This window comes from Helianthus annuus, chromosome 9, assembly GCF_002127325.2.
Source record: "Helianthus annuus cultivar XRQ/B chromosome 9, HanXRQr2.0-SUNRISE, whole genome shotgun sequence".
Lineage (NCBI taxonomy): Eukaryota > Viridiplantae > Streptophyta > Magnoliopsida > Asterales > Asteraceae > Helianthus > Helianthus annuus.
The window spans coordinates 138,504,860-138,530,482 of record NC_035441.2 but is presented as its reverse complement, the minus strand read 5'-3'; the positions used below and the strand labels follow the sequence as shown (position 1 = coordinate 138,530,482).

The 25,623-nt window shown below is 37.1% G+C and overlaps 1 long non-coding RNA gene and 1 pseudogene across 1 annotated transcript; one reads left to right on the top strand and one right to left on the bottom strand.

The window, feature by feature from the left end:
- The first annotated feature begins 13,411 nt into the window (after positions 1-13,411).
- On the top strand, positions 13,412-20,124 carry LOC118482129. The gene is made up of 3 exons (XR_004867387.1): positions 13,412-13,636; positions 14,175-14,286; positions 20,083-20,124. It is a non-coding gene; the product is annotated as an uncharacterized LOC118482129 (long non-coding RNA).
- Positions 20,125-22,390: 2,266 nt separating this feature from the next.
- LOC110876488 lies at positions 22,391-24,629 on the bottom strand (annotated as a pseudogene).
- Between the last annotated feature and the right edge of the window lie 994 nt (positions 24,630-25,623).

Genomic DNA, 25,623 nt, shown 5'->3' with positions numbered 1-25,623 from the left:
GTCTAAAGCACACGCTAGTACCCTTATCCTCAAGCTGGTGACAACTAAGTATGATGGGAGGAGCGGCATTCGCGAGCACATCATGATGATGAATGACATGGCCAACAAGCTGAAGGGGCTGGAAATGGAAATTAGTGATGGTTTCCTCGTTCATTTTATCATCACTTCGCTTCCTTCGTCCTTTGAAGCATTTAAGATCAACTACAACACTCAGAAGGAAAAATGGACGATGAGTGAGCTGGTCGCCATGTGCGTACAGGAGGAAGAGCGCATGAGATGGATCGCACTACTGATGTTGCCAACTTCACCACCTCCAACTCTAAGAAAAGGAAGAACAATCATCAGAGGAAGGATGCTTCAAAAGTCCAAAGGCCTAATCCTAATACAAGTGCACCTTCCAGCTCTAAGAACTCCTTAGGCAGTATCCGCTGCAAGTTCTGTAAAAAGACAGGACACATGCAGAAGGAATGCCCTGACTTTAAGGAGTTGCTGGCTAAGAAAGGTAACGATTATTTTATGATACTTGAGTCCTATAATTTAAGTGTTCCTGCTAATTCTTGGTGGTTTGATTCTGGTTCCATGGTTCATGATACCAATTCAACTCAGGGATTCCTTTCAATCCGGAAGCTGGAAAGAAACCAAAGAACGCTTAAGGCTGGGATGATCGAGAATTAGAAGTGAAGGCCATTGGAACATTACAATTAGTTATGAAAACTGGTTTATGTATTAAACTTTATGATACCTTATATGTTCCTGAGGTAACTCGAAACCTTGTACTAGGACCAAAGTTAGACATGGACGGTTTTATTGTTTCCCATGGTCATCGCAAACTCTCTGTCCTCTATGATTCTGTTCTTTATGGTACTGGTGTTCTGGATGGTGGTCTCTATAGATTAGAACTAGATGATGGCTTTTCTAAATCTTTGTTGTCATATAACATTAATGAATCACTCACAAAGATGGAAGAGAAACGAGACTTAGAGACTTCATCCATGTTGTGGCATCAGCGTTTAGGCCACATTTCAAAAGAACGATTAAATCGTCTAGTAAAGGATGAAGTCTTACCTCCTCTCGATTTCTCTGTTTTTGGAACATGTGTCAAATGTCTTAAAGGTAAAATGACATTAGCGAATAAGAAAGGTGCCACTAGGAGCTCTAATTTATTAGAACTCATTCACACTGACATTAGTGGTCCCTACCAAATCGCTGGCATAACAGGACATACTTCATTTATCACTTTCATTGATGATTATTCTCGTTACATGTACTTGTATCTTATTAAGGAGAAATCTGAATCTCTAACAACTTTTAAAGATTATAAGGCTGAAGTTGAAAAGCAATTAGATCGTCAGATTAAAGTTGTGACATCAGATAAAGGCGGTGAATATTATGGAAGACATACTGATGTGGGTCAAGCTCCTGGTCCATTTTATGAGTTTTGTAAAGGCCAGGGGATTGTGAACCAATACACCATGCCTGGTACACCTCAGCAGAACGGAGTCGCTGAAAGAAGAAACCGTACCCTTATGAACATGGTGCGCAATATGTTAGCCAACACTAATTTACCATTATTCCTCTGGACTGAAGCGTTAAAAGCAGTTGTTCATATACTCAATAGAGTTCCTTCTAAGTCTGTCCCTAAAACTCCTTATGAACTCTGGACAGGAAGGAAACCGAGTCTTAAATATATGAAGTATGGGGCTGCATTGCTGAAGCAAAACTTTACAATCCTTTCCTAAGGAAACTTGACCCTAAAACAGTTACCTGTTTCTTTATCGGGTATCTTGAGAACTCAAAGGGTTATCGTTTCTATTGTCCTTCCCATGTCACCCGTATTGTTGAAACCAAGCGTGCTGCGTTCCTGGAGGATTTTAAGGTCAGTGGGAGCAGTACCAACCCTTACGAAGAATTGCAAGAAGTACAAGACGTGGGGGGGAGAGACTCGTCGCTTACCATTACTCCGATTACTCCTCTTGTACCCAATGCAACTACTGCACCTGAAGCTACTGCACCAACTCCAAATTCACCTCTACAATCAGAACCCATTATACCTCATGACGAAGGCACATCAAACGCTCATAACCAAGACAACGCTGAACCCGATAATCCACTCAGGAGGTCATCTAGGAAAGAAGGCCTACTAATTGGGATGATTATGTTACCTACCTGACTGAAATGGATCCCGGAAAGCTCAATGATCCTATCTCTTACAATGAAGCCATTAGCAGTGATCAGTCTTCTGAATGGAATAAAGCAATGATTGATGAGCTTGAATCCATGAAGAAAAATGACGTTTGGGATTTGGTAGAATTACCCAACGAAGTCAAACCCGTAGGATGCAAATGGGTGTTCAAAACAAAACTGGATCCGAATGGGAACGTTGAACGCTACAAAGCGAGATTGGTTGCAAAGGGCTACACTTAGAAAGAGGGAATTGATTATCAAGAGACGTTTTCACCTGTCTCTCGTAAAGATTCATTAAGGATCGTCATGGCCCTAGTAGCTCATTTCGATTTAGAGCTGCATCAGATGGACGTTAAAACCGCTTTCCTTAACGGAGATTTGGACGAAGATGTTTACATGAAGCAACCTGAAGGCTTTAAACCTGAAGGTCAGGAGCATCTAGTCTGTAAGTTGAAGAAATCCATTTACGGGTTAAAACAAGCATCACGTCAGTGGTACCTCAAGTTTGATGAAGTCATGAAGAAGCAAGGTTTTATGAAGAATCAAGTGGATCAATGTACCTACCTCAAGATGAGTGGGAGCAACTTTACTATACTTGTCCTTTACGTAGATGATATTCTATTGGCAAGTAATAGTTTAGACATGTTGCATGAGTCGAAGCGGTTACTCTCGCATAACTTCGACATGAAGGATCTCGGAGATGCTTCTTACGTCATTGGCATCGAAATCCACCGAGATAGACACAAAGGGATCTTAGGATTGTCCCAAAGGGCTTACATAGATCATGTTCTTACACGTTACAACATGCAACAGTGCAAACCCTCCGTCGCTCCAGTAGTTAAAGGAGATGTTTTCGGTTCATTCCAGTGTCCGACAACAGAGGTTGAGAAGGAGAAAATGAGCCAGATACCTTATGCGTCAGTAGTCGGGAGCTTGATGTATGCTCAAGTCTGTACTCGCCCAGATATCGCTTATATTGCTGGAATGCTAGGCTGTTATCAGACTAATCCTGGCCTAGATCACTGGAAAGCAGCTAAGAAGGTGCTTCGATATCTGCAAGGGACGAAAGACTATAAACTGACTTATAGAAGAAGTGATCATTTAGAAGTGGTGGGCTATTCTGATTCTGACTTTGCCAAATGCAAAGATGACAAGAAATCCACTTCGGGCTATATCTTTATGTTAGCTGGCGGCTCTATCTCATGGAAGAGTCATAAACAACAGTTGACCACAACTTCCACAATGATGGCAGGGTACATTGCTGTTTATAATGCAACCTGTCATGGAATGTTGCTTAGAAATCTGGTCACTGAACTCAAAATTGTTAATTCCATTTTTAGACCATTGAAGCTTTACTGTGATAATTCAGCTGCCGTTAGTTTCTCGAACAGTAACAGTTCGACTGGAGCTGGTTTATATCTCGATACAAAATATATGTTCGTACGTGAACGTGTTGAGGAAAATAATCTTTGTATCGAGTATATTAGTACTAAAGATATGCTTGCGGATCCGATGACTAAAGGTCTCCCTCCTAAGGTTTACGAAGAACATGTTCGGAATATGGGATTTAGTAAAGACCTTGTTTAGCATATTGTACTAGCTTATGTTTTATGTTAATGTAATTTCCTCAGTTTTATTTTGTATGTCTCTTAGAATATGTTCAACCGGTATAATGGCATATAGACAAATAAAGTTACAAATCAAACAAAGGGCTTATGCGTATTTTGATCATGACGATTAAGTTTTAAATTAAGGCTATAGTATGATTAATGGGGGTCCTGAGTCGCAGAATGATTCAACGGCTGTATTTCTCTGCTATAGTACTTGTTTAAGGCTAAAATGAGTGTTAACTCCTGATTAGGCTTATCTAATACTCATAGTAAATGATTACTCGGCTAAGTGGGAGAATGTAAGATTGAATATATTATGTATTAATATTTAATCTATAGCCATTATAATCATTTACATAATATAGATCAAAATATATAATAACCTATTAAGATAATTAGTTGGTAATTGTTGATGGACCATATTACCCTTATTAACTAATTAGGTTTCCTCCTGGGTGCTTATATAAGGAGACTTATGGGGAGGTTAAGGGGTTAGATAGTTACACAATTAGAGATACCCCATAAGCATAACATCATCACGTTCGACCTCCTTCTCCTACGGCCGATACCCTTTTCGGTTTTCTTAGTCACCATCATTAGTCAGCACCCTAAGGAGGAACCAGATCACCTTGACAAAGATGTCGAACTCCATGTCGTCTTCTCTCACTGGATTCTCCACTGCACTGTCTGCGATAACAGGTATGTTTTCATGTTTTCCATCATGTTTAAACAGAACTGATCCAACAGAGTAGGGTAACAAGGCTCTCCAATTTAAAGAGTGAGATTGTATATCAACTCTTTAACTTGTTTGAATAGTCTCATTTTTAGCTTCATTTGTTAATTTTAACAAAATAAGTTTGTACCTATGCTAAATACAATCTACATTATCCAACCAAAATCAGGTGTAACACATGGACACTTAACGAACATGGATCCCCTTTGGCCCTTTGTGTGCCTACAGGAAAAGAAGAAAAGGAGAAAACAAAAGTAGTCCACAAGCTTATAAAAGTTAATGGACGAATATATTCTTCCGTCATCGCCAAGTAAATAAGTTTATTTTATTTTTCAAATTTATTGACACATAATTAATTAATTAATAACACATGTAATCTAATTGAAGTTTCATTTCGTTTTATTTTATCCACTTTTTTCTCCCACTAGTTATTTATTTCGTTTAGATTAAAACTCAATAAAACGAGCCATCAACAAACGCTAGAGCTTAGAGCTTAAATAAATAAAGTTGAAGTATTTAACTCGGTATAAAAAGGACGTGTTTAAAAAGTAAATCTTTTATATGAATCAAGTTAACACGTTTTTTTCTCTCTGAGTTTATACCTACGTGTAGTAGTGATAAATATGCTGGAAAGGCTTTTTAGTATATTATAAGTGTTTTCATAATAACTATTTTTTAATGAATCAAAATGCATCCACTTTGACACCAATCTCGTAATTATGTTTCATGAATAGAACTTTTCTTTCTAACGTAATGAACATGGAGAAACCCTTGTTAACTCTATAACAATTAGGAAGCTGGATGAAGAGTACATATATAATATTTTAATGCTCGAAATTACAAGTATGCTCTTAATTTATGATTTTGTTCCGCTTTAAAATTACTATTTCGTCATCAGTTTAAAATTATGCTTTTACCTCCGGTTCAAAATAAAATTATGCTTTTTTCCCCAGTAAAAAAATACACTTTTGCCCTCGGTTCAAAATTACGATTTTGCCCCGTTTAAATTTAAAGTTTCGCCATTAGATTTCTTTTCTTCCTCCAAGGTAAGTTACGATTTTGCCCTCAATTTAAATTTACATTTTTGTCATTGGTTTTGTTTGCTTTCCCAGTCAAATTACGATTTTTCCCCGCTTCAAAATTACGATTTTGCCATCAGTTTAAAATTACTTTTTTACCTCTAATTCAAAATAAAATTATGCTTTTGCCCCAGTGAAAAATTACAATTTTCCCTTCAGTTCAAATTTACGATTTTACTCCGTTTAAATTTACAGCTTCGCCATTAGTTTTGTTTTCTTCCTCCCAGGTAAATTACAATTTTACCCTTAATTTAAATTTACATTTTTGCCATCGGTTTTGTTTGTTTTCCCAGTTAAATTACGATTTTGCCCCCAGTGTATAACTGCAGACACGAGATGGGACATAGTGCGAGGCAAGTGTCTGGAACTCCCCCATTGGCCCAACCAATTTACGATTTTATCCCCGCTTTAAAATTACGATTTTGCCATCAGTTCAAAATTACGTTTTTACTCCCAGTTCAAAATAAAATTATGCTTTTGCCCACAACTAAAAATTACAATTTTGCCATCGGATCAAAATTACGATTTTGCCCCGTTTAAATTTACAGTTTTGCAATTAGTTTTGTTTTTCTCCTCACAGCCAAATTACGATTTTGCCCTCAATTTAAAATTACATTTTTGCCATCGTTTTTCTTTACTTTGCTGTTTTTTTTTTGCCCTTTTCCGATTTATGTATATATTATAGTTATTATTGCGCGAAACTATTAAGAAAAAATTCCACAATTCAGTTGGTTGTATGAACAATCAAATATAGTGAGTGTCTCGGGTTCGAAGCCCTTCATTGGAGAGAAAATATTTTATTACCGGCTGCTAAATAAAAGTTTGAGTATCTATCATTCTTAATAATATTTTCCGTGATTTATTCCTTCTTCTTTTTCCACTTTTATATTGTTTTCTCTGCTTATAAATTTGTAATTTTTATAACCAACCGGTATGGTACCGGTATTTACGGGTAAAACACCGGTAAGTAACGAACCGAACGGATACCATGCTCATCCTGTTACAAAACGAAACGAATCGATAACGTTCGAATTCCCCGTGACGTAGCGCGGCGAATTTCACTAGTTACATGTATTTGGGATCTTACAATAGCAAATTTATGTGTTAAGTGGGATACATTTTAGTGTGGTTCTATATGCATGATTTTTTTTTTAACGGACCACTGGAGTATCATCGTGCCACTAGCGGAACCACCCGATCATATCCATCTCCACTAGGCATAATGCCTATACACCAATTCAGGAGGAAACCCAATAAATCTGGGAAAAACCCCCTTGTGGGAATCGAACCCAGGACCTATTGGTCCCAAAGCCTTATCCCACCCCCAAGATGCCATACATAATTTTTCTGAATTATCCGTACACGTTATCATGAATAATGTGAAATTAGTTATATTTTAAGACGTAAGATATATATAGATCTAGGGTTAGGTTCATTTGTGAACAACCCTCTTAATTGTAAACACTAGTAAACTAATCCTAGCCCTTGATTATCAATACATAACATAAGTGTAAATCAATTGTCAGAATTTGATGATGAAAATACACTAATGTATTTTTACGATTTGATTATGTAAATCATTGGCAATAATTTGTTCACTCAGCTCACAAATACACTAGTGTTCACTCTAAGACCCTACCCTACACATCTATACTATATATAATGTAACACTCCATCCCGTTTATACCGAATATCTGAAATATTCGTAGGATTAGGTCCCATATTTTTTTTTATTTGAAAACTTAGAGCTTACACGTCTGGGTTAACTAAGAACCCAGACGAACAGACTTAAAGGGTTATTACCAATTAAATTACAGTCAAAGATAACAAGGTTTTATACACCAAACTTTGTCACACGTGATCATATTTTATCTTTTTGAGAAGATGTTCTCAAGGAGGTTGCAATTTAAGAATGTTCAGTTCTTCACGTGCTTGATCGTTCATCCTGTACCAGCCCTTGTATAAGCCCGTCATAAACAATAAAAACAATTAGTGTTTATATTTATTTTGTGTTAACGGATCGAAAATAACAAAAGAAAATGTTTTGAACAACTAGGGTTTTCTCGTATCGCAATCTAAACGCCTTCAAACGTCGCATGTCACGACAGTTAATAAGTGCAGTTTGCCGATGTGTGCACTTTACTAAACTGTGCACTGACATATGCACTTTGCTAAACTGTGCACTTTTCTAAACTATGGATTGTGCACTGACCTGTGCACTATGCTAAATTGTGCACTAACCTGTGCACTTTGCTAAACTGTGCACTTTTCTAAACTATGCACTAACTGGTGCACTTTGCCAAACTGTGCACTTTACTAAAGTGTGCACTAACCTATGCACTTTGCCAGACTATGCACTGACTGTACAATTTGCTAAACTATGGATTGTGCACTGACCTGTGCAGTATGCTAAACCGTGCACTAACCTGTGCACTTGCACTATGGTAAACTGTGCACTTTGCTAAACCGTGCACTAACTTGTGCCCATTTCTAAACCATGCACTAACTTGTGCACTTTGTCAAACTGTGCACTAACCTATCCACTTTGCTAAACTATGCATTAACTGTGCACTTTGCTAAACTATGCATTGTGCACTGACCTGTGCACTTTGCTAAACAGTGCATTAACTGTGCACTTTGCTAAACTATGCATTGTGCACTGACCTGTGTACTATGCTAAACTGTGCACTGACCTGTGCACTTTTCTAAACCATGCACTAACTTGTGCACCGAACTATTTGGGTACGAACTTGTTATTTCACTAACCATTTTTCTCCGTTCGGCGTTTTTGTCAACCTTACGCCTTTTTTCCAAACCGGCGAGTTTTTAGAAGTTTAAATGCGAACTAGCGGGCACGTTTAGTCGTCATCCCGTCAAGATTAATTATGTCTCTAAGGACATAAAAGTTTTGAATAGTTTAGTAAATCAAAACTCATTTAGCCGTAATTTCGCTTCATAGACATGTCTTCGGCTCTAATGGTCGTTTTACCCAAATAGTAGATATACCTCACTTGAGGTGGTCTAGTGTCCACCCTTAATTCAACCGGCTCTAGTTGGACCATAAGCCCTCACCAAGAGTTTGACCTATCACACATACCTGGCGCATGGTCAAAGCATTGACTCGTTATCAATACTTTGCGACCCTTTCTTCCTAATTCTTGGCAATGCATGCCCATACATTATGTTTACATGTATCGAAAACCGATTGCTTGATAAAATAGACTAACTGATGACTTCGGTTTCGGTTGAAGATGATAACTAAACCAACCGAACAATACACACTCTGGCAGTGCCTGTGTTTCCCGTCGCATCATACGGCACCCTTTTAGTAATTATAGATAAAAGGTTATAAATAATGAAATGATGGTTTATAATACTAAAAACTATGTTGTAACCTTTTTGCTTTTGGTTTTGTTATCTTTTTAGTCTTTTTTTTTTTATAACGGAGGGCTAAAAAGCTAAAGTGATCACACTTTATAAAGATGTTTTTGAGGACATTAATTGGGATTTACAAATAAAAATAATATATAAACTCTTGCATTTCTATGCACATTGCCTGTCTGTCAAATTTGTGAAAGGAACATCTTATAAACGTTGGCCGTATAGATTTTAAACTACAACGCTCCTGTTCTAAACTTACATCACATAATAATACAATACAAAGGAGTCAAAACTTTACATCATTTTGACATACTTTCAAGTTTTAATATTATATAGTATATTATTGAAGAGAATGCAGTTTTAAGTTTACTAGATTTCACTTCACTTGGATCATTTGAGGGAGCAGGTCACCTGGCTGGCTTTGGTTATGGCTACTTTAATTAAAAAAAAAATTCACATGACTAGCCACACCAAGCTAAGTCACGTCACATCACACCCCTTATTTTTCATCATAAGCTTGTGAATCCCACCCTCGCCATGTGTCGAGCAATGCCCCCAACCCAAGCCCCTCCACACCCCGCAGCCTAAAAGGTTTGCATTAACATTTTTAGTTAAAGATTTTCTTAGAATTTAATACTATACTTAAGGCTAAAGTAGTAATTTTAAGTCGTATATAAAAAAGAAAAGGATGTTGATTATAAAATTCAGTAATTTTTGTTTTTAACATTTTGACCCTTGGAAGCAAAACTTTTGTGGTTTTGGTGTAAACTCTTTTTTTTTTTTCTTTTTCTTTTTTTGTTGGTCTTAGGATATTCAGTCGATGAAGTCAGAGACTTAGCAATTAAGGTTCGAAAATATACAAAGAAGATGGGCCAAACTTAGATGCTTGTAGATTACAAAAGATTTATATAAAAGTGGTATTAAACATATTCCCCGGCCATTTCCCTTTTAATCATTCATCCACTAATTATTTATGCATGTATTTTTTTGTGTATGCATCATGTTTCATGCATGTACCATGGATATTCAATTTATCATTATTACACTTGAATATTTACTGTAAACATTAAAATAATTACTAGGATTTCATCCTATAAGATGTCATTACAAATAGACTATTATTTATTATCATGTTTGTACTCAAGGATACGAATTTCGTTAAAAAAAAAGGTGCCGAAATCAAGTTAGGCAAATTTCATTACATTTGTTGTGATGACGTCATCCTCCCTGTCAATGAACTCCAATAATTTTCTACTTTTTGGTATTCTAACAAATGAATATGCGTATTTTGTTAATGTTTTTTTAACGGTAACAAAACTATATGGGCTAGAAAGAAACCGGAAGAAATTAAAAACCAAGCGAAGAAAGAAAAAGGACGACAGGAAAAAAATGAACTAATAAAATGTCCATTACATCAAAGTTTACCCATTTTTCCCATAATGGAGGTGTGATATTCGCCCTATTGCAAACCCACAAGAAAACATCTTTCTTAACGAGTTCAACACTTTTTCGAACTGGAACAAATATGTCTTCAAAAACTTTCAAGTTTCGGGCATTCCAAATTCTCCTAACCGTTGCCGTTGCCACCATGTGCACAAGTCGTTTCCAAGTCTTTCCACCCGTGCAATTAGATAAGGTCACTATAATATCCTTCAACGTGTTAATGTTATTTATATCCTCTTAAATATGAGCATAAGGTTTTGAATAGGTAACAATTCCATATCAAAAGTAATTTAGTTGCATACAGGAAGATAAAGTTTGTACATGTATGCTTTCCTACTTTTTATATCAAACTTTTGTTCTATATTTCATCATTATACACAAGTCTACACTACTATATACTAATCTTTTGTGATTTTTTTTTTATTAAAAGCCACTTTTTATTTTAAAGATATAATAATATGTAAAGAGAAAGAGGCAAAAGGGTAGAAAAGGGTATCTTTTATCTTCTATGGGGATGCATTTGTAATGGTCCTTTGGGTTGTTTTATTCAAAATAATATCTTTGGATGATTCATTTGGTTTCTCAACAAATATTCGGACCCCATTAGTTTCGTAAACTTTGTATTCGATAATGAGTGTTGGTCAAGAAGCTTCGCATCAATGATTTTAGAAAGAACGCTAACAAAAACGAATCGTAATTAACCACATTCAACCATCATATTTGTCGATTGATAAGAGTGACAATGTTGGTTACTTGACATAAAGCTCCCAATTCAGTAAGAAACCGCCTCGAGGTGACAACCTTCATGACAAGCGTTAGTTTTCATCGTCATAAAGCCAAGGGAAGTGATGCATCAAGCGATGATTAGCAATTTAAGGTTTAGCCATCTATGACAAATCAGATATCATTAAATGAACGAGTTGATGAAGGTTAACACCATATAATCAATATTAGAAGTGTGCCATCTAATTTGTCCCCAATTCAATTCCTAAGATTAGAAGTGGTAGTAAGGCCGTGGGGTATGGGGCGGGAGTTTCGGCGTGGGTTGAGGTAAAACGCCCAAGTCACCACCCCGGGTGGGTTTGGGGCGTGGCCCTTGGGGCTTGGGTTTCAAGCCGGGCGTGGGCCGGGGGAGCAAGGTGACATGGCTGTTGCTGAGTGGCCCATTCAAAGTAGCCGTTGGGGCTAGTTTTTAAAAAAAAAAATCTTTTTTCCTTTATATATACTTACCACATTTAACATTTTTCTCACACAATATCAAACACATAAAACACAATTTACCATGGGTTCTTCAAGTTATAGTGAATCGTCATCATCATCTGACGATGGTGCGGAAATATTTCTACAAACGATCGCGGTGGTGGTGAAAGCTATCGTGGAAGACGAAGACGATGAGGAAGAGACTCAACAACCTAAACGGAGGAGGAGGTACATCGCTCGTGAACGGCACACCGCTAACGATTTGTTGGTAAGCGATTACTTCTCAGCGGAACCTAAGTATGATGAAAAAATGTTTAGGCGTCGTTTTCGTATGAGTAGAAACTTATTTTTAAGAATGTCTAGAGATCTTGAGGAGAAATATGATAATTTCCAACAAAAACCCGATGTAACCGGGCAATTAGGATTTAGTACGTGGCAAAAGGTTACGGCCGCACTTAGGCAGTTAGCGTACGGCAATAGTTCGGACATTATGGATGACTATTTAAAAATGTCTGCACGTGTAGCTAGATAAACTCTTCACAACTTTTGTTCGTGTATTCTAGAACTTTATAAGAAAAGATATTTGAGAAAACCCTCCTTCAGTGACATGCAACAAATACTGGAACATCACGCTGATTATCATGGGCTACCCGGGATGATAGGTAGTTTAGATTGTATGAAATGGCCCTGGGAACTTTGTCCTACCCAATGGCAAGGTGCTCACACTAGTGGATTTCACGGGGTGCCAGCCATCATGCTTGAAGCGGTTGCGTCCCAAGATCTTTGGATATGGCATGCGTTCTTCGGTATGCCAGGTTCACATAATGATATTACCATCATAAACCACTCGCCTCTTTTCAATGATCGGGTAAATGGTATAGGACCCAAAGGAAGTTTCTTTGTAAACGGGGTTGAGTACGTGTACGGGTACTACCTAGTTGATGGGATTTACCCAGAGTGGGGGGTTTTTGTAAAATCGTTCACAAAACACGGTACCACAGATCCAAAGAGATTAAAGTTTAACAGGGTCCAGATGGTTGCACGTAAAGACGTCGAGCGAGCATTCGGTGTTTTGAAGAAAAGGTGGCGAATATTGGCAATTCCTTGTCGACTATGGGACAAGGATTAGATTGGAAACGTGATGTACACATGTATCATTCTTCACAACATGATTTTGGAGGATGAGTGTAGAGCGGTCGTTACCTACTTTGATGACGATGACCCCCAACCAGGTAACATAACAGACGAAGATAAAGCGGCAAATGAATTTTTAATAAAGTCAAGGGATATATATCAGAACCTTCGAGCTGATTTGGTGGAACACGTTTCAACGATTCCTGGGTTCGAAACCGACGAAGACGACGAAGAATGACTGTCTTTTATTTTGATAGTTATTATGTATGTTTATGTATTTTTTTTAAATATGTATGTTTATTTTTTATATAATTATAAATATAAATATATATTAAAAATAATTGTTGATGTGGCATAGCCACCCGCCCAGCCACGCCCAACCCAAGCCCCAACCATACCCCTTTAAAACTTGGCTTTGGGTTGGGAATCTTCAAGATACACGTGTCATCAAATGCCCAACCCAAGCCCCACCACTCCCCGTGGTCTAATATTACACCCTCCATCAATCTTGTAAATACACTTAGGGTAGGTGGGGCTAACCTGTCGTAACCCGATCACCAAATCATCAATTAACAACTCACCAACCCTATTTGAACCCCTTCTTCCAACCTCAACACACAACTATCTCTCTCTCTCTCTCTCTCTCTCACACACACACACACATATTTTTCAACAGGTACTGATCACCGATTCTCTTACCTGCTTGAAGTAACCAAAGGGCCGGTGGTGATGTAGCTGCAATACCTGCGATACCTATATAGGGGTACCAGAGGATGCCTCGTCTACCTTTAAAGAAACATCTAAGACGTCATGTCTTTGCTATCTAGGTCTGGCCCAAATATTAAAGATCAGTATAGTATTACATGACAACGGTAAATGTTTATGTGTTGTATAGTATTCAAAATTTTATTTTCATGCATTATGTATGTGTTTAAAAATTAAGGGATACCGACTCACTCACTAAATAGTTTTATACTAACTGTGTTACTATTGCTGATCATATTGTTTAACATGAGTAGGGTAATATATAATTGTATTTCATTAAATTCTTTATGTTTATGATTATTTTAAAATCAGTTAATATGGTGAGGATCAAATAGAATGTTTATTTTGGCTAGAAAGGATAGAAAGCAATAGGATTATGACATGTGGTAAAATTTAAAATAAAGAGAAAAGATATTTTAGTCAATTTTACCCAATCTCCTCCCTTCTTCTTCTCTCTGTAACTTCAAAACCCACCATTTTCAAAACCCATCATCTTCAACTTTTTCTTCACTTTCTATCTCAATAATCACTACATTATAGTTCGATTTTCGTCACCAATCAATGATTCAAACATCCAATAAACGTGTTCTTCAACTTTTTTGAAGAAATCCAGTTTAATTTCATACAATATCTCATTTTTTTCAGGTGATTTTCAAGCGAATCACTCGATTCGTCCGATTCGATCGCTAATAAGTGTTTCTAACATTCAAATTTCGTCAATTGGTGAAGCAATCTGAAGAAATCGGCTTCGATCTATGTAAGAAATTTTTGAATTGCATTTTTACGATCTGGGTTTTGAATTGAGTCATTGCGTTTTACAAAGTAATCTTTGTTGGGGTGTCGCAACCCCCGACCCCTACCCCAGGAGCGGGTGCCACGAGCTCAGATGGGTGGTATCGGTGTTTATTAATTTGGCAGCAGAAACGAGACATCAGGACCGTAGTTAGGAAATGTTTTTATCAGAGTAAAACACCAAACTTTTATAACAAATCTTTGGGATAAAACCCAAGTTCATTTGACAATACATTTGTAGGGATAAACCCTAATTATTGAAAACAAAAACTCCTTTTTATTTCGGTAACTTTGATAGCCACTTTTCCAAGCCTTCAGTGCTCTCCAGCTGGCTTCTATTTAGCTTTCACATTGTGTTACCTGAAACGCGTTTTAAAAACATTTTATCAGCAAGAAATACTGGCAAGTACATTCCATTTTGGTAAAGCATCAGTTGTTTACACATTATAGTATTAAGGGCGATTACAATGTTTATATCTACACAATTACTCGATCAGTACGTGTCACTCGACGGATCTGTGACTATGGTCATATCACACATTGGATACCCGTGCCCAATTGTGAAGGTTATCAAGTACTGTATACAAACCCTATAATACTGGCAGCAATTGTAGAATTACAAAGACTTAATCACTGTAATTGTATTTGAAAACTTTTGAGGTTTTGGTAAAACATTTTGACTCACAAAAATGTATTTACAAAAAGATTTAAAAAGAAGAATGTACTCACATTGTTGACTTAGGTGATATCACTATAGATTCCTGTTGATTCTCCTGATTATTATCTATTAAAATTAAACAATGCACACGTGTTAGTAAAATAGCCCAAGTCACATTAACCGTACAACTCGAGACAGAACTCCAATGACTGAGTCAGGCAGAACCTTGACATGCACTACGGAGCCTTAGATCAATCGGGTGTTTACACGAGACAGAATTCCAACGACTGAGTCGGGCAGAGCCGACATGCGTTACGGAATCCTAAATCGATCGTGTAGGGTAATAGCAGGGTTATAGTACTTACAACGAGGCAGAGTTTCGCTTTATAGTGGGTATTATGCCCGGGTATTACTTCTACTATTCAGAAATTGAGAGAGATCAGAGAATTTTTGAACGAATTCAAATGAACTCGTCGCCTACTATTTATAGGCAGATTTTATGTCGGCTCGCGGCCCGCGTAGAACTTAACTAACTCTCTCACGGCCCGCGAGAGAGTAGACTAGGGTTTAGGCTCGACCAGTCAGCGAGTATAGGCTTGACACGTGGCGACACGTGATGGCTTTGTTTGTCCGGCAAGTCACTATGCCTCGCGGCCCGCGAAAGACCAAGGAGGTCTTTGTCGCGCCCCGCGACAAACTCCTGAACTTTGTTTTTGTTGAATTTAATAAGTACAAGAGTATTCCGGGCTCGTTTTTCGTATACGAGGTATATTTATGGACGTTTAGGGTTACGTTAAGGGTTCTAGGAGGGTTGTTATAGGGGGTCCAGGGGCAGCCCCCTGGTAGCAGGGTCCAAGGGGCGGCAGCCCCTGGCGGGGTCCAAGGGGCAGAGAGAACACTTAATTCAAAAAAAATTTTTTGATTAAATTGCTTTAATAAAATTGTATCAGAAAATTTAACTTTCTGGAAATTGCCTCATTTTGTAGACAGTTTTTGATCTCCTACTTCCTGGTTCAGATAATTCACAGACAAAACATACCCTGGTTCAATGCGTTCTAAAGAGAACACTTTCTTTTGTGTTTTTAGGTCATTGCGTTTTTTTAAAAAAAAAAGACATTTTTATGTGTTTTTTGGCCCATTGCGTTTTAGAAAAACACATTTTGAAGTGCTTTTAGTCTATTGCGTTTTAGGTAAAAACACATTTTTATGTGTTTTCAGTCCATTGTGTTTTAGAAAGAACATTTTTTTTATGTTTTTAGGACATTGCGCTTTAGAAATAAGACGTTGTTATGCGTTTTCTGGCCATTGCGTTTTAGAAAAACACATTTTTGAAGTGTTTTTAGTCCATTGCGTTTTGGGTAAAACACATTTTTATGTGTTTTCAGTCCATTGCGTTTTTGAAAGTACACTTTCTTTTGTGTTTTTAGGCCATTGCGTTTTAGAAAAAAAGATTTTTTAAGTATTTTCTGGCAATTGCGTTTTAGAAAAAAAAAAGACATTTCTTTGTGTTTTTGATGCATTGCGTTTTAGGTAAAACACATTTTTATGTGTTTTCAGCCCATTGCATTTTAGAAAGTACAATTTCTTTTGTGTTTTTAGGCCATTGCGTTTTAGAAATAAGACATTTCTTTGTGTTTTCTGGCCATTGCGTTTTAGAAATAGGACATTTCTTTGTGTTTTTGGTGCACTGTGGTTTAGAAAAAAGTCATTTTTTTACGTTTTTTGTCCATTGCGTTTTACGCAACTGGGTTTTCGAAAATATAGCAATAGTATACTCGTTTTAAAGATAAAAAACGCTCGTTTTTTTGTGCAATTTTTATTAAAAAAATATAATGTCGTATGAAAAAGTTATTAACGTTAAAAAAATGGGAGGAAATTAGAGGAGAGAGAAACTATTGTCCTGAATTGACTAGAATGCCCTTACACAAACTCACGCGCCTCTTTTTTTCTCTTCAATTTCACTCATTTAATCTTAGCCATTGATTAAATCAATTGATGGTCATGATTACTTTCTAGCATTTTTAGCCAAAAAAACTTCTTATTATATCCTAACACTTAGTTAATTGTAACACCTCGAAATTTTGTGTCCAATAATGTATTGACACGTGTCATAGGTTTACACGTGATAATAAATACTAAATAAGGACTAAAGTTGACAAACATAGAAAGTATGTGAAACCGAGGGTTTAAAAATGTCAACGAGGGATAAATATATTGTACAGTAACCCTAAATGATGCTCGTACCTTCAAATGAATAAATCATGGATCGTACGGAACGAAATATGGAAGAAAGTGAGAGATTACAGACTACAGGGGTTAAATGTGTCAACATGTTTAAGTTATACCTCTGAGTGACCCTTTAACGAACCCGAGACTTTGTAAAAGTAAATTACGCTCACTAGAATGTACGATATAAATTCGCTAAGTTCCGTTTTAAAACGAGAAAGTTATGATCAAATTCGTATGCGAGGGGTTAAAAGCGTCAACTTTGAAAGTTAGGACTTTTCGGGTAGTAATAAATTAACCGAGGACTTAACGGCGAGGGTAAAAGTCACGAGGCCCTTATACGTAAATAAAAGAGGCCTAATACGCAAAGTTACCCCTTCGAATCGCCAAAGGCCAACAGTAATAATTGAAAAGATTTGAAAAATCTTACTTTTAGGTCTCAGGCGGGCCGCGTAAAGGTAGCTAAGGGCTTTACGCGGGCCGCTTTGACAGTAGAAGATATGGGCTCTGACAGTGAGATTGAAGCGGTCCGCGTAAAGGTAGCATGGTCTTGGACGCGGGCCGCATCAATGCCCCAGATGCAGATAATTCGGACAGAAGCACTGTTGAGTGTTTTAACCGACTTATTGGCCATTATTGAGAGCATGGGCGCCCCCTAAACGTCCCCTAGCACTCAGGGACACTTGGTGATCATCCAAGAACACTTGTAGCCTTAGTTGTCAAGGATCTAAGGTGTGTAGTTTACTATAAAAGGCCACCTTGTGCAACAATGAACTTCACACCTTCAATCTGCTTTCTTGATCACTTCGGGAGCTCAAGTGCCTTCAATACTCATCCCTGGTCGTGCATAGGACTCTTGTAAGTGTGCTCCACCCTTTCTTGGTTAAGTTTTGCTTAGATATGGCCAAAAAGTCAATCCGTCGTAACTAACGGTTGACTTAACGATAAATCACAAGTGGTCCAGTGATTTGTCGAATCAAAGGTAGTTACATGTTGGTAATTATGTGGGCATTAAACCCCTAAAAGGGCACCCTCTGATTCCCACTCTAACTAGTCCAAATGTCGGGTCAAAGTTGCTTAGAAAAAGTCAACATAATGCTAACTTTTGATTTTATGCATAATCAGTAATGTAGATGGCGTGTAACCTGTTCTAACACTCAGAAAACATGATAATAAGTATTATAAGTGGTCTAAGCTTGTTTGATCCGACCATTTACTGTTTCGACCCGGTTCGGAACCGAAAGTCGCAAAACTTTGACTTTTGCTTTAACTTCAGTTCTGACCCGTTATGGTATGATTTAGATATGCCTTAGGACTCTCTTAGGACCAGGTTACATGATGGTATAACCCTCTGTGACCGGTTCATTGTTTGTCCGAGTCTTTTGCACATTTCCGTTAAATGCTTAAAAGTTGACCATAACGCCCTTTTTACTTTAAAACGAGAATTTTGGATATGTGAAAGGACAATAACCTTAGTTACTGATTTCTAAGCATGTCCCTAAAATTTCACGTCCATCCGAGGTCTATAATAGGAGTTATGCTAAATAGCGCAATTACGGAAACTTTAGTAATTAAACGGCGCCATTAGCATAAAGCCTATCTAAACCCAAATTTCGACACCAAACCTTTTACACACTGATGTAAAATAATATTTTGGAATTTTTAAAGATTTTTAATTATTTTTAACCTGCTCATAACCTCCGGTTATGGCATTGATTCGGTAAATACCGAATATACCCTTTTCGAACATAAAATGAGTTCTACAAGGTATTTTGACCCGAATCCAGTTGCTACTGATTTTAAATAATAAATAGAGTATTTTGGACTCTATAAACTATTCGGAAAACTCAGATTTCCTGTAGAACTCGGAAACCTCTTTTATAATCTTTAAAATGACCAAAATACCCCTACGGGGCGTATATTGGGATTAAACTCGTTATGGGCATAATGGAAGGTATCCTACCGATACCACAACCTCTTTAGAGCATATTAACTTAGGAAACCTGTGTAGGACTCTTACGGTTACCCGATACGCCTTTTACGCGTACGGTTCGGTTTATGTAACTAGTTTACATAAACTAGCCGAAACGGGTCAAACCTTATCGTTTTTACTTCAAAATCCAGAGTGTGGTTACATCACCCATATAAAACAAGTCTTCAAACTTGTTGGGTCCAAACCACATTCCATTCCCGATTTTCGCCTTTCACGCGATTAAACCGTATTTATCCTTTGAAACTGACCGGTCTAAGCTAAGGCTAAATTAAAGACCCGTTAGGATTCTAATAGGTTGTTATAAACCCTCGTTCCAGAATAGGAGACCAGTAAAAGATACTTGCATTTGTTTGTTGAGGTTATTACTTGCTCAGGTAAATACTTTTAACTTATTTTCCGTTATACGGGCTTGGGTTACGGTATATAAAATACTGCTTGGTCGGGCAATTGACCCTAACTCATTAGTGGTTGGGTATTATCAATATGACCCGTTTAAAAATTGGTTTTGTTGGCTTTACGCCTTTGGGAGCTTAATGACCATGTCCCGGATATCCTTGGCATCATTTCACGAAATGGCCACGACTTCAACATGCGGGTGTAGGCGTACACCCGACAATGTGTCTATATTTATAAAGGTATAACTGTTGGTTTTCCCGCCACGGCTTTATGCTTTGTGGCGTGTCTATTAATCTTAAACCCGGCACGACCCAGGCGACTGAACGCATAGTGAACATGTAATTCTTTTACAAGATTTAATTGATTAATTATCCCAAGTTATAAAGAGTTTGTGCCTTGTGCATTCAAATCAATTTTATTAAACCTTTTTACAAAAGTGTCGGTTGAATGTATTTACCAGTGTAAACTGACGTATTTTCCCCAAAAAGATTAAATGCAGGTTCTACACGAAATAGGCTGGCCACTCCTTAGCATCGTTAGAGTCTCGCAAGCTTGGGATGCCACTATCTGTTGAACAATATTTCTATTTTTATTTTTGATCCCCTGTGGATTTATTTCGACTACTTGTGATACTTGGATATTGCATTCGATAGTTGAAATATATCTATCTTTATGCTTCCGCTGTGCATTTAAATATTGTGTGGTTTGACTATATTGTTGTCAACTACGTCACGGTAATCCCCCACCGGGCCCACCGGTGAAACGTGTGGCAATCAGGGTGTGACATTAATATTATAAGTTTTAACAAATATAGGGTAGGGATATGGTAAAAAGTGTCTAAAATGTGAGAAGGGTAAGAAGTGTTAAACCATTGGATATTTGATCTAACGGTTGAGATCAATAGGGTGTAAAATGTAAATTGTGTTTTAATTAGAAGGACTTTATGTAAAATTAAAGGGCAATAGTGACTTTTCCAACGTTTCAAATATGGTAATCGTTTCAAAACCCCTATCAATCTCCTATAAATCAGCGAATTTATGGTAACTGTTTCAAAACCCCCATCAATCTCCTAAAAAATCAGTGAATTTCTCGTACTGAAATAAATTCTTCGATTTCCTTCACAACAACTTTTTATAACACTATAAAGAACAGTATATTACATGATAAAACACTATAGGAAGATATAACACTATCTGTTTACTATAAGACACTATACATAAATAAAACACTGTTGATGGGGAATAAAACACTATGAAAAGGAACAGTATATTACATGATAAAAACACTATAGGAAGATATAACACTATCTGTTTACTGTAAGACACTATACAGAATAAAACACTATTGATGAGGATAAAACACTAGTAAAATGAACAGTATATTACATGATAAAACACTATAGAAAGATATAACACTATATGTTTACTGTAAGACACTATACAGAATAAAACACTATTGATGGGGATAAAACACTATGAAAAGGAGATTAAAGATACCTGTACATAATATAACACTATTGACTGGGGAATATAACACTACAACAAAAACTTACCGTAAACAATTAAATGTATATAACAAATCGAATTCGAATCACATCCCTAATATATCGCCTGATATTTTTGGCAATTATCTTTGGAAATCAATTAATTGATAAGAATGGACAATTACTAATATATCCTTTTGAATTAATTAAGATAAGGGACACTTGTCATTCCCAAATTATTTCTCACACTTCTCACAAAAGTTGGACTTTTTACAGGATCCTCTACCAACAAATATATTTAAACTTCTAAATAAATACAAGGTAGTTTCATATTAAATTTATAAACAATGAAATTTTTATACTATTTTGATAAATACAACGTAATTTCATTAAATTTATAAACAACGTAACATTTTTTAAATATATTTTTTATCGTAATCCTGACCTAATTTCTTAATTTGGTGATGAGAGATAAAAATAAAGTAAAAGCTAAAATGATAAGGTCTCTTTTCTTTTTCCTTTTTGGGCTCTTGGGTTAACAAGGTTTGTTTTCATCATCCAAGTCTAATGGGCTTAAGGTTTTTTTTTTTAATGGTAAAAAGCTTCAATTATAATTTAGTATACTGTTAGTTAAATAAATAATAATCAGAATTTAGAAGTAAACCACAGTTCAAGCATGATAAATACAGAAGAAATGGAACGTTGATGATCGAATGAGTTAGATGAATTAATGATCGGGTCTTGAATCGTTTCTAGATGAATCAACAGTTCAATTCCTATTCTATTTGAGAAAAATTTATTTGAATCTTTGTCAGGCTAACCACATTAGAAAACAAATAAACACACTTATTGGTAACCGCTCAGAAAGTAGGGTATGAGAAAGGATGGAGCAGGCCTTACATATATCTCAGGAAATTGAGAGTCTGCTTCCAACAAGACCCTCTAGCTCAAAACAACTCGTCTTTAGAAAATAGAAATGCTAGTGGCATACTACTACGTATATATGGAAGAGAAAAACGAGAGATGAACAGAAATATTAAGGCAAACAACACTAACTACACAGTTAGTTAATCAGAGAGTATGTTTTAAAAACAGGAAAACACACTTATTCTTGTTCCCTTCTTGTATTATCCAAATAAGATATCGAGATTACAATCAAAATACCTTAATCAGAGAGTACAACATAAGAGTTAAGATAGTTAAGGAAGAATGATTACGATGGGAAAAAGAAACAAAAGCAAGGTAGATAAAACAGGTTCTAAAAAAATATCCAAAACAGACATTGCACATCTCTATGTTCTAACATAATTAAAAAAAAAACAATATTATTACGATAGTAATACAACCTGATCAGGCTTTGGTTGCATTTAATCTTGGTTAGCCCGTCTAACCGTGAGGGTTTTGTCACCCATTTTGATACCATTAAGAGCTGCACAAGCAATATCGGTGACAGATAAATCTTGATATACACAAAATGCATAACCTTTTGAGTTGCCCGTTTCTCTGTCTTTGATGAGATCAAATCCCCGAAGAGCCCCAAAAGACTCCAGTAGCTCCCTAACCTGAGCCTCAGTGAAATAGCAAGGAAGCCCACCAACAAATACGCGGTCAGGACCCTCGAGCCCACCAGCTGAACCTGGGCTTAGCCCAACAGCAGCCAGATTCAGGTTAGGATTAGGTTGACTTGGACCAAGAGTAGCAGCTAGTGAAAGATTGTAATCACTTGGTTTCCTAACCTTCACAGGTGCACCCTGAAAATACATGACATCAGAATAACAAAACAAAACAACATCCTCCTGCACATTATTTTTCATTAATTAGTAAAAATACCTCAAATATAATGCCATCCAAAGCCATTGCATTACTGGCCTCCTCAACCGATCTCATCTCCACAAAAGCAAACTTCTTTTCATGATTAATATGAACATCGACGACAGCATCACCTGACCATGTTTATGGAAACAAATCTTTAGAATGTGAAGCTAATAGGGCTGCTGATTTATTTAAAACCAACATGTAATGAATGCACTAACCTGGACCCGCAGTATTTCCACCAATTGCAGACATAACATGGCTGAAAAAGGTTGCCACAGTCTGCAAACAAGACAATGAATTACAATCATTTATGTACAATAAAACTTAGAATCTAAGATAAATTAAAAAAAACATGAAAGTTCACTTGTTCATTAGCAGTTGGTGAAAGTCCGCCAACATAAACCCGCCTTGCATGTCTAGTGGCCTGAATTGCAGCGTTTATAAATATTTCACTCAGAAAAAAAAAAGTAAAAAAGATATGAAGTGTGAAAATAACTGTCATACAACCTGTTGCATAGTTGCTTTGAATTGGCATACCAGGAAGAGCTCCAAACTGCAAACAGACGTGAAGATAAAAATGTAACAAAACAGAAAAACAAGTTACATGTGTGGATAATCTTGTATAGATAACCAAATAATGTATTACCTGGCCAGTTATCGATGGGAACATGTTCTGAACCATAGCAGAAACGGCTAGCGAGGGCTCAGGGACTTGACCTGTAACAACTCACTGAATAACACCTCTAGCAAAAGCATAAAACTTAATCGTCTCTAGCTTGACATAAAAATAATGAACAACCACCACCGGGCTTTGAAAAATCCAGTAGTTTAAAAAAATTTCTGGAATCATACATGTAACATGTATCAAGAAATGGAAATTAATTTTAATCTACAGTCATGCAGCAGATGTAAAAATCTGTAAAGCTACCAAAACAAGCAATTCTTAGTTGAAACCGAACAAGGCCCGTCATTAATGCAAGAAACACACCTTAAACCACTCAAAACACACCAAACTCGCGACCAATCCAAGGTTGTTTAAGAGTTGGCTCCGGATCACACTGCCTCGCGGCCAACGAAGGTTTTGAGGGTGGGTTTCGCGGCCAGAAACAAGGGGATGGCTGAAGTTTCAGTTAATTACAAATTGGCCCCTCAAGTTTGTTAATTAGGGTTTTGAGGTCATTTAGGGGTTGTTTTCGTCATTTAAGCAAAGTTTAAGGATAAATCAAGTATGAGGAACATAAACCAAGTATGATTAAGTGTATGAATGTCGTATTTAAGTATCGTATGTATACAAAAGACGTATTAATAGCATGTTTCACGTATTTGCAAGTTTGGCACATAATTTCCAAGAACTTTGAATATGTATCAATTGTTTCACGAAATTGAATGTATGAGCATGTATAAAGTATGCACAACATGAGATTAAAGAAATACAAGTTTTATTTATGATCCAAGTCTCGGATTTTACAACGATTACAAGAACACAAGACTTCCAAAAATAGAAATACAAACAAGACTTTCTATTTATGGAAAGTATGAAGAAGCAGGGCGTTATAGTCTCCCCTCCTTTAGGGAGTTTCGTCCCAAAACTTAGGAAGAAGTAGCAAAAATATATGGATACTTTGTCTTCATGTCACTCTTAAGTTCCCAAGTAAATTCAGCGCCACGTTTACCTTCCCATCGAACCTTAACGATAGGAATTTTACTGCGCCTCAATAACTTGACTCCTTGATCCATGATTTCGCTGGCTTTTTCCACAAAATGCAAGGTCACGTTGACTTGGAGGTCCTCGAGTGGAACTTGAAGTCCTTCGTCAGCTAGACACTTCTTTAGATTGGATACATGAAAGACAGGGTGTACATTGTTGAGTTCTTCAGGCAGGGCCAGTCTATACACAACCTTGCCAATCCTTTCGAGGATCTTGAAAGGATCAACGTAGCGAGGTGCGAGTTTCCCTTTCTTGCCAAATCAAACCACGCCCTTCCAAGGGGATACCTTGAGAAGTACGTAGTCACCTGTTTCGAATTCCAAGGGTTTGCGATGCTTGTCAGCGTAACTCTTTTATCGGCTTTGGGCTTTCAGTAAGTTGTCTCGAACCTGTAAAATCTTGTCCGTTGCTTCCTGTATAAGCTCGGGACCAGTGAATTGAGATTCACCAACCTCGTGCCAACAAATAGGCGAACGACACTTGCGACCAAACAATGCTTCGAAAGGTGCCATTTGAATACTCGCATGATAACTGTTGTTGTACGAGAATTCGATCAAAGGCAAGTGTGAATCCCAGTTGCCACCAAAATCTATTATGCATGAACGAAGCATATCCTCTAATGTTTGGATAGTGCGCTCGGTTTGACCATCTGACTGAGGATGAAAAGCGGTGCTAAGGTTAAGAACAGTACCTATAGCAGATTGAAAAGTTTGCCAAAGACGGGACGTAAAACGAACATCACGATCGAAAATGATGTCAATGGGGATACCATGACGTCAGATGATCTCATCAGTGTAGATTCTAGCCAATTTCTCGACTTTGAAATCCTCACGAATGGGAAGAAAATGAGCTGATTTGATCAATCGATCAACGATCACCCAAATACTGTCATGACCAGAAGAGGTATGAGGGAGCTTAGTGATAAAATCCATGGCAATGCTTTCCCATTTACAGACAGGAATCTCTGGTTGTTCGAGTAAGCCAGATGGACGTTGATGTTCAGCTTTTACCTTGGAACAAGTG